The following is a 15,320-nucleotide window of genomic DNA, read 5'->3' as shown; positions in this document are numbered from 1 at the left end:
TAGAATGCCCTTTTTGGAGCAGATAGATAGATAGATAGATAGATAGATAGATAGATAGATAGATAGATAGATAGATAGATAGATAGATAGATAGATAGATAGAACCAAGACCAAGAATGTATGACTTAAGTGTTGCTGATCTTCTCTTGTCTGTGTGACAGCAGAGATACATTTCTGGTTTTACAATGCTTGCTATGTTATACTCTCACTGATATGCTTTTCCCCTCTCTTTTTATAGCCGCTGATCGACTGTGTAATGTGTTTTATTGGTGACGAAGTCCAAGATGTTACTTCTTTTTCCCACTGTATAATAAGACCTGAATTTGTTCAGGTAACATACACACTATCTAATTGTAAACATTACAGTATTAGCTTTCTAGCCATTATTAATTTTATTTATTGTATGCTTTATGTGAAAAATGTACTTCTTAAATCAAATCATTCAAAGTTATTAGTTTAATCAAATTAATGTTTGTTCCTATGATGTGTTAAAGGTTTTTACCTTAAAAGATTGTGACAAAGCTGCTATTCCAGCGCATAACCCAACACAGACAGACACAGGAGGCACACTGATAAAACAAATAAATGTTTTATTTTTTTCTTTGCGTGTGAGCAACACCTTACCTATTCCCACTGGCACAAGACAGTTCCAATAAGCACAAGCCCACACAATTCTTCTTCTTTTCCCCTTTCTCTTTTCTCCACCACTATTCTCTGGCAAGCTTCATCCACTACTGCCCGACTCTGGCTCCTGGAATGGTGGCTACTGGCTTCTTTTATAGCCCACCCGGAAGTGCTCCAAAACCCATCAGCAGGACCGGCATCTGCTTCTTTGGGCAAGGAGGAACAGGATGCGCACTGCCAGAGCCTACAAAATGACCTCCAGCAGACCAATGGTGTGAATGTCTCTGATCAAACAATCAGAAACAGAGTTCATGAGGGTGGCCTGAGGGCCCGACGTCCTATAGTGGGACATGTGCTCACTGCCCAGCACCACAGAGTTTGATTGGCATTTGCTATAGAATACCAGAATTGGCAGGTCCACCACTGGTGCCCTTGTGCTTTTCACAGATAAGAGCAGGTTCACCCTGAGCACATGTGACAGACATGAAAGTGTCTGGAGAAGCCGTGGAGAATGTTATACTGTCTGTAACATTGTTCACCATGACCCATTTGGTGGTGGGTCAGTGATGGTCTGGGGAGGCATATCTATTGAGGGACACACAGACCTCTACAGGCTAGACAACGGCACCTTGACTGCCATTAGGTATCGGGATGAAATCCTTGGACCCATTGTCAGACCCTGAGCTGGGGCAGTGGGTACTGGGTTCCTCCTGGTGCACGACAATGCTGGTCTCACATGGTGAGAGTATACAGGCAGTTCCTAGAGGATGAAGGAATTGATACCATTGACTGTCTCCCACGCTCGCCTGACCTAAATCCAATAGAACACCTTTGGGACAGTGGCGTAGCTAGGGGCGGGCAGAGGGGGCGTTCCGCCCTTGGCGGCACATTTTTGGGGCGCCATTATTGGCCAAAAGGCTCAGTACAATTCATTTGTAAGCAGCAGGGTTCGGAAAAATATCAATCATGAATGAAAAAACTAAAATTCTCTGATTTTTACCCACAAATGCTTCAAAAATAATTTTCAGACTGTCCTTTTGTGACAGCATCAGATACAACAGTTGAAATTTATGAGGCAATAACAAAAATAAACATAAACATTACACCGATAATAATTTCCAGGAAGATAAACAACTAATTTACAATTTATAATTTTGTTTCGTTATCAATCCAAATTCGTTCCTGCTCTGCAAAGAAAACATCCCCACCTATCACTTGTACACTACACTGGTTCTGGTTTTCGTCGTGTAATTATATTAAACTAATAATTTGCACACGGCTTATTAGTACGTCTATACTATATTCTTGTCTAATTGATGCTTATAAATAATTATATGTGAAAAAATATTGCTGTTTCTCTATATATATGAATAAATCTATACAAAATGTATCTTAATTTTTCTCTATACGTCATTTTGATTTTCTAATTAAATAGGTTAACATATTTAAATATGTTGGAGGGCGGCAAATTGAAGCCCCGCCCCGAGCGACACAAATTCTAGCTACGCCACACTATGGGGCATTATGTTTCGGTCCATCCGACGCCACCAGGTTGCACCTCAGACTGTTTAAGAGCTCAGTGATGCCCTGGTCCAGATCTGGAAGGAGATCCCCCAGGACAACATCTGTCGTCTCATTAGGAGCCATACAAACTACTGAGTACGATTTGGAGTTGCTGCTATGAAATTTCGACCAAATGGACTAGCCGGCTGCATCATTTTTTTACTTTGATTTTCAGGGTGTCTTTGAATTCAGCCCTCTATAGTTTGATCATTTTCATTTCCATCAAACGATGTGGCATCCCTTCGTTCCTAACACATTACCCAGTCCATATCAATATAGATATCCAGCAGGATTTTATTTCCCATTGAGATCTGATGTGTTTTCAAAGTATTCCTTTAATGTTTTTGAGCAGTTTATATATATATATATATATATATATATATATATATATATATATATATATATATATATATATTGTGAAAGCTGGCCCGGACACAGGCAGACGGACAACATAGTTTCACCCAACACACTGTTTATTTACAATATATACAATAAATACGTGCTCACAAACCCCAGTGCCTCTTGCATCGATTCCCCCAAAGTCCAGGGCTCACAGTCCTTGTGCCTTTCCTCTGGCCACCTCCTGTCCTCTCTCCAGCTCTGCCAACTACCTCCCGACATCCACCAATGACTGGAGGGAGGCGGCCCCTCTTATAGGAACCCGGATGGGCTCCAGCTGCTTCCCAGCAATTAGACTTGGCCACACCCCTGTGTCCCCTGTCGTCTTCCCCCCGGCACTTCCTGGTGTGGCGGAAGTGCCGGGCTCCCGGGATAAATAGGCACTGGGGTGCCGCCTGGCGGTGGCCACGGGTCCCTACAGGGCTGGGCTTCCAAGCCCTCTACCCGAGGCCCCCAACATAACCAGGACGGACGCCCCCTTGCGGTCTGGAGGAGGCACAGCCCTCCTCTCGTCCTCCGGAGCCCGGCCGGGGACCACAATATATATATATATATATATATACAGTATATATATATATATATATATATATATATATATATATATCAACTGCGATAGAAACAGTATTAAAAAAGGAGAGTACAAGACTACAAAACTCACTAAAGGGAAGTCTGACATTTGGCAGTCATTTTCAATTGTTATTGAGGCCGATGGCAACAAACTGCCATTTGCTTGCTCTAATAAATGCGGTAGACATTGATATCCTTGCCAGACCTGTCAAAAGTAACAACTACTGCTAAAAGCAAAGCCGTGGATAAAAGTGCGGATTTTGTTTGCCAGGATATAATGTCTTATGACATATGTCTGGTGACCGTGGTCAACACGGCAGCCAGAATCGGAAAGTCTGGTTTAAAGAGAGTCTGCCCCATTTGATGACTGTATCATGGTATGTGGTAGTTAAAGCCCAGAAACTGAAAAAGGATATTGTACATGACATGCTAGAGACCATCAATAATTATGGGTGTGCTGTCACAATTGACATTTGGATTGAAAACTTTGAGTAAACCTCTTTCATATCTGCTACCATCTGTTATATTAATGACAACTCCAATCTTGTGTCAAAGGTGCATTTTTGTGATAACTGTTCAAAGCAAGCACAATTAAAATGAGTGAAAACTATTTCAGAATTGACTGTTACTGACCACGAAGCAAACACGATCACTGCCATGTGTGGCTACACAGTACAGTGAGAAAGTGGAGAGTGTTTGTTAACAGTAATATTCTGACTAGAAAAGTTTACGGTATGTTTTAAGCAAAACTTGTATATGGGCAGCACCCACCTTCTGTCCCCATTCCACATTTTTGTGGAATGAATAGCAATTATTAACATAGCTCGTACTTTATTTCTACAAGACAAATTGCTTACACTGTTCTGTTTTTTTTTTTCCTTTCTATGAAAAAGACATGTGGACTTGTGCTCAGAAATTATTATTTAAGTCCCATCAAAAGATTTGTAATTAAACACTGATGAAGCAGAATCACTGCAAAAAAAGGAAAAGGAAAACTGGGCAAAAGAGGGGAAACCTTCAGCAACCCTCTGGTACAAGATCATATCTCAGGCTTATCAACCATATGTGACTTTTTTTTCCTTAATGGAACCAATGTGTTTCTTTAGGCGGGAGCGGAACAAAACCGTTAGAGTACGGGCAGGAGTAGGACAAATGAGGCCAAGTGTATGTGGGAGTAGGTGGGCACAGGAATGGAGTACTGCAGGAGTGGGTGGGTTCTGGTTTAAAAAAACTGTCCTGCACACACTTCTAGACCAGAGCTAAAGAAACTAATGCCACAACAAGCAAGCTGTGGCAGAAGGTGTCTTCAATATGGCTCTCAGGCAAACAAGCAATGCTGGGGAAAGAACAAAATTTCAAATAACAAATAAAATGTAAATCAAATAATTAAGAGGTGGCAAAATTACAGCAGCAAAATTTGATGAAGCTAAAAACTAGGCGGCAAGGGAAAAAACAAAAAATGAAAGATATGATCAAACTGCATGCAGTGCTAATTAGTTCTTTTGGTTCCTATTGCTAGTGGAAAACCAAAATTTGAGAACAACGTGCAGTTTTTAAGATGTCAACTGCTCTTCTGTGCTTTTTCCTTTCTTTCTTGTATTGCATGCTTCACACATTTATTTTCTGGTGATATGTTCCTCACCTGTAACGTTCGTTGATGTCATTGACTGGGTAGAGCTGTCAAATACAAAAATGGAACAAACATTTGAGAACTTTTCTTATAATAAAGCTGGTAGCACTTGACCCAGACTTTGCTTCTACAAAAGTCTTCAGTTTCTTACTTTCACACAGTTCTAATGGTTAAGGAATGGGGATGAGAACTGGGAAAAAATCAAAGCCTGCCATATTGTTGTTTAGTACAAAAAGACATTTTTTCTTCAGTTTTCAACTGTTTTTTATAACTCTGTTTTTTTTTAATCTTAGAAACAAAATAAAATACGTGGTGAAAGAGGAAAAGGATGTTCAGAAGTTATAGCAGCAAATGGTCACAGAACTGGTGGGGGAACACTGTTACAATTAAAAGGATGTGATGGCTGTTTCTGACAAAAAAAAGAAGCATCTCCTTCAAAAACTGCCTACAGATACGAACTTTCTTGAGTGAATGACTTTGTTCTCTATAAAGCAATCATGAAAAAATTAGAATGGTAAATCTGGTTAAGAATATGAAATAACTGGTAATCATGCTTTGCCTTTGGATCTTTTGAAGTATCATCTTGACATGTTCTTAAAGATGTGGATGTTCTTCATGTTCTTGAATAAATGCTATGCTGGCAAACTTACCAGTGAGGTTTTTTTTTTTAATTTGTGCAAATCTTACATTTTTGTAGTGGTGGACAGAGCAAAATAATTGTATTTTTTGCATAATGATGAAATTATTTCTATTTTTATATGCCATGATGACAGATATAGATAGAGACAGATATAGATAGAGCTCCAAATTAAGAATAAGACACAACCTGATCAAAAGAGATCTGAGGTAACCTGTGGAGATATCAATGACACAGACAATCAGGCACATGTGAGTTTTTTTTTTTTTTTTTTTGTATTCCAGCCCATCAAAAATTAATACAATTATGGTTAGGATTTACAGTCTGCTTTCATGATTTAAAGTCTGCAGACACTGGTTGAGGCCAAAGTCATAAAATGATACTACTTTAATCATTTTTTTATCCAAGAAAATCTTACAATGTAAAGGTAGCAGAATTATAACTTCCTCTCAACTGCCTTTTTTCCCATTTTCTCTTATTGTGATATTAATTAATAAATGATTATGCTTCATTTTCTAATAAGGGAGGAAATGATGAATGAAAAGAATGAATACTTGCAATTGGGGAGGAAGTACTTGTATGGCAAATACCACAGACCTGAACATCACCTTGTAAGGTGACCTCTCTGTTTAGTGTGCTTTACAAATAAATCATTCATTCATCCTGCAGTCCCTAATGCACCTGCGACACAGCTCCAGACTCAGTTACTACCACTTTTCTGGAAAGTGACTTGAGTAAAAGTTTGCCCAGAAAACTGCTTACTGTACTTAACAGTCAATTCAGACCCCTTCACTTTTGGCACACTTTATTGCGTTGAGATGTAATTTTAAATTGATACATTTGCCATTATTTCTCATCAAATTACACGCAATAACCCATAATGACAAAGTGAAAACTTGTTTTCAGAATGATTTGCAAGAGTCTTAACAATCGAAAATAGAAATCTCTTACTTACATAAGTATTCCGGCTCTTTGTTGTGTCACGCCAGATTGCGGTTAGTTGCATATCCCGTTTGCTTTAATTATCCTTAAGATGTATTTATAACTTGATTGGAGTCCATCTGTGGACATCATTTGGAAACGCTCATGCCTATGTTTCTAAGGTCCCACAATTCAAGCTGCATGTCAGGATAAAATTCAAGCCATGAAGTCCAAGGAGAAGGAACTATCTGTAGACCTCCATTATAACATTGTGGTGAGACATAGATCAGGGCAATAATATAAAACCATTTCTAAAGGTTTAGGTGCTCCCAGGAGCACAGTGGCCTCAGTAATTGTGAAATGGAAGAATTTTGGAACCACCAGGACACTTTCTAGAGTTGGCCATATGGCCAAAATAAATAACTGGATAAAAAGGCCATTTGTCAAGGAGGTGACCAAGAACCCTGGATGCTGTTTGGCCTTCTTCCTGGTGTCATTACTAAGATTTGTTAATTCAGGTGTTTTGAGTATGAAATCTGCATCTCCTGTGGCTATTTGTTTTTAGCTCTCTTAACGGCAGTCCTTTTGGCAGAGTGTGATACACCGTTTACTTCGAATGCATATTCTGCAGTTCATATTTTCATTAATAAAGCTGGCAGTTCTTTCAAGCATATTTCAATGTCTGCACTATCACAATAGCACAAAACACCTGTAACAACATAATTTTTACAATTGCCACTCAGCCATTAATGACACTGAATCCCAATATATAATCTGATAATACAGAAAGGTTCTTCCCTTGTAACATGTCTCTCTATTATATAAAAAAATCCTGAGATGAGACAAGACTTTTTTCAAGAGATTTTTTCAAGTCCCACCCTCCTCTAAACCATATCCAGCCATGCACACGGTATTCTCACCTCTCATTCGTGTGAATGCTTTTGACAGACACAGTTCTTGCTCTCTCAACACTTACACATTTTAATGTTTTCCTCACTTTAAGTTCCTAATTAAAGAAGATGTATTATGTCCAAATCTTATTGAAGAATTTCATCACAAAAGGGTTATCAACAGTAAAATGAGTACACGGGCAATCCTATCACCGAGAAACAAGAAATTCAGATAAATTAATGCCAAAAATGTTGATCGGTTACACAGCAAATTGGTTAAATGCGTATCAATAGATTATGCTGAAACAGTTGGTGGTGATGATGAAAACACCAACTTATAATATCCTGAATAATATCTACAAGTTTTGACAAAGTCTGGTCTTCCTTCACACGAATTACTGTAGAAAAAAGGATGTATCCAAGAAAGGTAATGTAGTAAATCCTCAGGGGATAACATTGGACAACAAAGGAGATCTTTGCATGCCATTTGTATTAAAACATTAACAGTTTTCTTGTTAGAATAGCTTTTGCAAAGACAATTAACAAATCTCAGAGCCAAACATTCAAAAAAGTAATTTTATTTAATAAAGAGAAAGATATGAAATTCAATCATACGTTGTGTTATCACAATGAAAGTCCAAACACAGAATCAAAATTCAATATGATATTGACGAAAATTTTATTTAAAAAAAATAGTTTTTACTGAAGTTTTACAGTAAAAGTGTAAGTTTAAAAAGTATTTTTGATTTAATTTGAAAACCAAACAGAATGAAATCGTATTTCGCAACAAAAAACTCTAATGCAACATGAAACATAATTTACTTTCAAATTATTACGTTTTCCTGTTTTTTGTATGGTTAATTACTCGCTGTAATGTAAAATAGTTAGTTCTATTATGGATATGTAATAATTCCCATGGAAATAACAATGTTTAAATTGTACATCCACTTCCTCATACACGAGTGGCAGAACCACAAAGAGGTTAGCACGTAGTGGAGGCCTGGGGGCTGGCAAGCAAAGCAAGCAGGGGGCAAAGCCCCCTAGTTATGTTTTTTTGAAACATGTAATATGCTCTCTGCATACACGTCATACATGTATATGTCTAACAGACATTTTTAGGAGACTTTTCAGTTGTAGATGGCTCATTGTAAACTGTAAAACTGTCTGTCAGATTGCACCTCTGATCTTTGCATTCCAAAATCACTGCCTCTACTTTGACCGCTGCCTTCATGAAGCATTAAATTGGTTTAGAAATGTGACACTCAGGGAGCGGTCTAATCATTTTGACCCAATTGTAAGAACAATTCATTCATAGTTGTCTCCAGAAGTATATATTATACATCTGACTTCAGCAAGATTAAGTCAAAGGAAAGTGTAAAGGCCAAACAAATCCAATGTGACAAGTGGCTGGCGTCCATACCCAGCCGGTACGCCCCTGCACACTATATTCAGGGGGAGCAGCTTTGGACACTGCAATACCTCCCCCTGGAGCCAGCAACCACCACTCAGGGGCCAGAGTCGGGTGGAGGAGGACACGGTTGCTTGGAAGGAGTGGTGGTGCCAAGGAGGAAGAGAAAGTGTTTGTGTTTATTGTGTGCTTGGGACTGTGTTGTGGCCGGAGAGATTACGGGGAAGACGTGCCTTTCAGCTGAAGAAAAATAAAAAGTCTTTATTTTACACATGCTTCACGTGTTCAATCTGTGTCAGGTCAGGTACTATATAGCGTCAATCTTACACCAACTAAGAATGTCATCTAAACCTTTAAACCGACAAAGGCAAACACTGAACACTGGGTCAAAGCAATCTCACATTATGCAACTTCAGGTTATGACTTAAAATTGCAGGAAAAATCTTCAAATGTTACATGGCCTTTACATTGGCAAAAGCAAGACAACGCAAGTTGTTTTTGGATTTGTTACAAAGCATTAAAAAGGTGGTGCATATAGAATATATATATTTAGTTATTTAGTTAACATTGGTGCAACACCTGAAAAAAGAGCAAAACCAGACCAGGACCTTCACTAGTTTGCCTAGAGACAGGCCTTACCCCAAACTCAAAATGTCATATTTCAAGACATACTCAGGCCTAAAAATGGGGCTCAGGCTTTTTTTAACTGTCCAAAAATATTTCTAAATGTTCCAGATATATAAAGAAGCCCTTTAGGCAAACATCTGGCTTAAAGAAAAAGGCCATGAAGACTCTTTATAAATAATTTATTCAAAAAATAAGCAAAAATAAATGAAAGACAAAGAAAATGCAAACGTAAGCAAAAAGGGATGCCTAAAAAGGTGTTCCAATGCAAACAGGTACAATCCTTGATCCAGGAATTGATAACCAGAAACAGAAGCAGAAGTCCATAAATCATCCATCCATCTTCTAACCCGCTGAATCCGAATACAGGGGTCTGCTGGAGCCAATCCCAGCCAACACAGGGCACAAGGCAGGAACCAACCCACCGCAGGACACACACAAACACACTAGGGCCAATTTAGAACCGCCAATCCACCTAACCTGCATGTCTTTGGATTGTGGGAGGAAACCGGAGCGCCCGGAGGAAACCCACGCAGACAACATGCAAACTCCACGCAGGGAGGACCCGGGAAGCGAACCCGGGTGTCCTAACTGTGAGGCAGCAGCGCTACCACTGCGCCACCGTTCTGCCCGTCCATAAATCAGAAATAATAAAATAGTATACTCACAGATATGCACTTCCCAACAGTCCCCAAAGAAGCTCTGTCAGGACCATCTCCACAATTTCAACACAAATGCTGAGATCTGTCCCATAGTAGTGACATTATGGTGGCATCACCTTAAATACACAATACATTCATATTAAATCATACACAAACAGTATTAACAAAAACTGAATAATAACAAAACAACATGACAGCTAATAATTCAAAAATAATTAGAAAAAAGAATAAAGGATAAACCCAAAGAATAAACCCTGGCTGAAACATAACACAGTGTATAACAGATAAAATATGCTGCTGCAACTGAAACAATACAATCCAAAACTAACATGCTGTGATGTGCCAGTTTTGTGTGCGCCAGTAATATGTTGGCACCCACATGGCAGTATATACAAAGTAAAAACAGTACATGTGAGAAAGTAATCTGCCAAAAGGGAGGTCCATAAGTATGGGTGGTAGACAAACTTGTGGCAAATCTAAAATTGTCTGGTATTGATTGACTGAATCAAATCATACGGACATATGCTTCTGCTCACAAGTGCATGAAGTGTGATACTTGCTGTCTATCACAAAGTGTCATACTAATAAATGGATTCCTAATTGCCAACAATGGAAAAAAATGAATGCTGCCAACTTTGGCAAGAACGCTATAGACGGTTTGCTTTCTGAGTTATATTTCAGTTGAAATTGCAAGGCAAGATGAAGCAGAACATCCCAGAAAGCAGTGCTAGACAGCCATGTATGAGATCAAGATGTTCTAGCCAGACTGTGTAGTCTGAAGCAGCAGGCAGGAAGAAACAGCACCCCCAGTACAAGACACTTTCCAAATGCATGCAATTATTTGCCTTGACAGGGAATCATACACTTGAAAATGATTATGCATAGAGAATACAGAATGTACATTCATTTATAAGCTGTATGTCCTGAGAAATAAAAAAGTAATTTGGTACCTTTCACAAAAACTTAATTTTTCTGCAAAAACCACAAAAACTCAGATACGGTCATACAGTAAGTGTTAAACAGTGAATTAAACTTGTTTCTTCTACAGAGGGTATGCTACACCCCTAAAAGACACATTTAAGCTTTTAAAAATGGCCAAGAGCAAACAATTGAATGTACTTAGGCTGTTTGAGGAGGACTATGCACTCTGAATGAAATCAATGAACTACGTAACATTGCTTGTAAACTAAGCAGAAAGCCCTCAGTTGCTGCATTGATTTTGAAATGAATTATAAATCTAGTGTGGATTTGCTTTGTAAATAAATGAAGTTCAAGGTAACAGAAATTTGGAATTTGGTTGTGAGGTACAGGTTAGGGAAGAGCAGTAAGTTCATTTTCAAGTCCTTTTTTAGTGTTTGTGTTTACTATTATGTATTTTGTATTAATCTATTGAGTAATATTAGAAGAACTGTGATCACAACAGCTAATTAGCATGATAATTATAAATTAATTAGCCATAAATCATACTCTAATACAGACACCTGAAATTCAGTTTGGAAGCACATAACAAAACAAACTCACTTGCACACTAGGGGCAGCAATCATTAGAGAACTTTCAATTTGATATTACAACGATTTTTGCATGCAGGTTCGATGTACGTTGACATCAATTCAATGCTGTGACTTATTGTTGATTTTTTTATTGCAATGAGAATTTATCTCCAACTTGACATTTTCAAGTCACTGTACTATTAAATTTATGAATATTTTAAATTTCTGTTTTTATTGAGTCAACAAGTTAATTTCATAACTATATCCATATGCTTACAGAAATGTACAGAATTAAGAAATTTCATATATCACACGCACTGGTAATCAGCCTGTGCTTTGGAAGATCCAACAATTTCTGCTTTTACTACAAAGCTTGAAGGCCTCTGGAAAACCCCATTGCTGTGTCTTCTTCTTCTGAGTATGCAAATAGCATTTAACATCCAGAAAGCCAATCACCTGAGCTGCAGCAAGTATATTCACCGCGTTGATGGTGGCTGTTTTTCTTCAATTCCCCATTCCTCTGTGACATTGCCATGGTATGACTTTCATGCATGATGAAGGTTTGTAAGACATAAGAGGTTAAGTACTATTCTTCAGCTATATGATATGATGTTACTGTAACAAAACACTGTGTGGTTCTCAAAGTCCATGAATCACATGTTAGGGCAACTCTTTCCAGTTCACAGAGTAAAATATTTTTAATTCTGATTTAGCCTTGTTGTATATTTCAGGATCTGCTGTATCTGAGAAAAAGATGGAATAACGTGTCTCAGCTTGAGAGCAGGAATCATGTTGCAGAATCCTGTATTCTCAACTACAGTGTATGGATGAAGGTCCTTGCAAATAAAATATGCAATAGACTTTGTTATCTGTTTTTCCTTATCACAGCTGCTGGGGAATTTTTCTAAAGTTGTGCCTAGTGTGCTGCTTCCTTGGTATAACTGTGGGCTTGGTGCCCTCAGAGTTTTTCTCAAGATGGTGTCGAGCGAGATGCATGTGAATATTTGTTGTATTACCACAATACTTGACTATACTGTGGGAAATTGTACGTGTGGCCATCTCAAGTATTCCATATACCTTATGGAATCCAAAGCAAGTCCACACTTTAGATTTAAGTTGAGGTGGCATCAAATAAATTAGACGACAACCTTGAACAGTCATGTTCTCATTTTGTGCTGTTTTCAGGGCAAGTGTTCCATCAGTAGTGATGTGCATTGAACAAATGGACTAGTTATTTTGTCTCTGAACAAATGTACTGGCACAATGACATTAAGGAAAGAATCTTTTTAAGGCATGTACAATACATGCTACGTTTTATATTGCATTCTGCAATAGTCTGGAGCTATCGTCTTAACTTCACTTTAATGGCTGCTGTTTTCAGGAAATAGCCTATCAATAAACTGTTTCACTAAAACGGTCATGATGACAACAAGCCAATGACTGGCTTGGTAGACGACACCAAGTACTTCCCATTGATTGGTTCACTCTGACTAAGCGACTATGACCGTCTCAGTACACTGACTGATTGAATGAACCAGTATACCCTTACTGGTCTGGAAAAGTTCACTCATGAACTGCAGACGAGCGACTCACAGAACCGTACACTGAACTAGTTCACTGCAAAAACAGTTTGTGTACTAAACGGTGGAACATCTGCAGACAAGAGAATTGCAGTACAGTGAATCTCAGTTTAGTTCACTGATGATATATGCATGGCAGATTACATCAGAAAGGACGGGATATAAATGAAGGAAATTATGGGAGATTATACCAAAACTGAAATAACTTTTATTTAGTCATATTTCATTTTTCTCAAGGTTTTATTAAGATGTGTGCACTATTCTAAGGTTCTGTTTTGTATAATTTTTTTTTCTATTCATTGTTGAAATTTTATTTATTGTTAAAATTATTATTATTATATGTAAATTACTTATTTTGTTGCTTGCTTTCTATATTGTTTGTATTGTTTGGTGGTTAAAGTTGTTACACTGTTATGATGCTATTCTAGATTTTTAAACTAGAATATAGCTTGTTGTTTTTGAAGTGAACGAATCAGTGATTCAAAGATTCAAATCATTTTGGTGAACTGAAGCAAAAATAAATCTAATCACTAAACAGAATCATTTTGCACATCACTATCCGTCAGCAAAAGTGTCCATGTGAAGCAACCACATTTGGACATTATTGCTGGAACAGCATAAGGAAATGTATGTAGCATTGCGACAATAACACTAAACTGTCATCATCACAACAGAAAATGCCTGGCTGCATGCAACTCATTTAACGCTCTGTAGCGACTCCTCACATGATTTTTTTTGCATGGTTACTGTACATTTTGTTGATTGTTATGTTAGCATTTTCTAAAAGATTTTTTAATCATCCTAACAATTTAATATTATGATTGGTAAATGAATTGATTTTTTCCCCCACCCCTAGTGCACACCAACACCAGACTAGTTTAGACTTACCAATCGGTGTAACTGGCTGGGAATGTGTCTGGGGCAAGATATTAGCCAGGACTCTCTATGTGTGAAGCAGCAGAACTCATAATCATTATCATTATGTACAGTCATTTGAAATGAGAAGAGCATTTGTTAGGCCTACTTTTGTAACCTAAAGTGTCCATAATTTGAGCCACAGACAGTGGGGACAGGATTTTCCTTTTCTGAAGATGTGGGTTCTCCTCTCTTTCATTCTGCTGCTGTCTTTTGTTCACCTTAACAGAGAGGTGGTCAATCTCAGAATGAAGTACCCCTTGATGAATCCTGCAGTGCCACAGGGGATATTCCTTGGGTAGGGTAGTGATACTGATTAAGCCAGGACCGGTGCGTGGGGTGAGGCAGTGAGGCGACTGTCTTAGGTGGCATTTTAGTAGAGGTGTATTTTCATGTTCCATTATGTGATCTTTAACATTATGAATTAAGAAAGCAAAAAATTAGTTATTTATGAACCTTGCTCAGCTTTACTGAACCACAAGTGCCTGGGAGTTAAAATAATTCACACACATTTCATAGCTACAGGTTGCTGTGTGATATTGGTTTTCAGTTTCCTGATTTTCACACTTTGTATTGTCTACATACTGGTTATGTAATTTTGTAAAATGTTGACCCTGTGTTAGGATTCAACGGGTTGGAAAATGGATGGATGGATGTTAATTACTGCACTGTAACTATATTCTCAGCCACATATCCAATGTCTATTAAATGTCTCTTAAGTCTGCACCACTTGTGGTTAGTTAAAAAGGGCAGTAAGGCACAATTTAGCTTGCAGTACAGTTAGAGGCTACTTCCACACTACTACATTTTCATTTAAAAAATGAAATTTTTAAACACAAATGATCTCCTTTCATACCAGCATAATTTATCTACTGGAGTATGAATGAAAAATGCGAGCATGTTGATACAAGTTTGGGGATTTTGTGACATGTCTCAAGGTTACTCATGCACAGCTATGGCTCAGTGCGAGTGTAACATTCCAAGAGACAGGACTTCAGGAGAGTCCTCGTGCAAATCAAGTAAGAAAATGCTAGATTTGGAGCAACATTCACTGATATAATTTCTCACAAAGAAGGGAAAAAGCCAAAGGAGATCCATAAATGCATGACTGCAGTTTATGGTCCATCATCCTACAGAGTAAAATTTTTCAGCAAGCAGTTTAAGTTGGGTAAAAAGTCCATTGAATATGACCCTCACACTGGATGGCCTGTGGAAGCAACTTCCACAGAAAAATGCTAGAAAGTCTAGGATTTAATTTTTTCAGACAAATGAATTAGGTTTCCCGAATAGCTGAAGAAATTGGCATCTTGGAAGGTAGAGCTTGAAAATTAATTCATGAAAACGAGGCTCCAGTGCTGTCAGGAGAACTTGGAGATGCTCCATGAAGACCAAGTGATTTTTTTTCCTTG

The sequence above is a fragment of the Polypterus senegalus genome, chromosome 5 (genome assembly GCF_016835505.1).
Source record: "Polypterus senegalus isolate Bchr_013 chromosome 5, ASM1683550v1, whole genome shotgun sequence".
Classification (NCBI taxonomy): Eukaryota; Metazoa; Chordata; class Cladistia; order Polypteriformes; family Polypteridae; genus Polypterus; species Polypterus senegalus.
The sequence above is the reverse complement of the archived record's forward strand: the minus strand, read 5'-3'. Positions refer to the sequence as shown.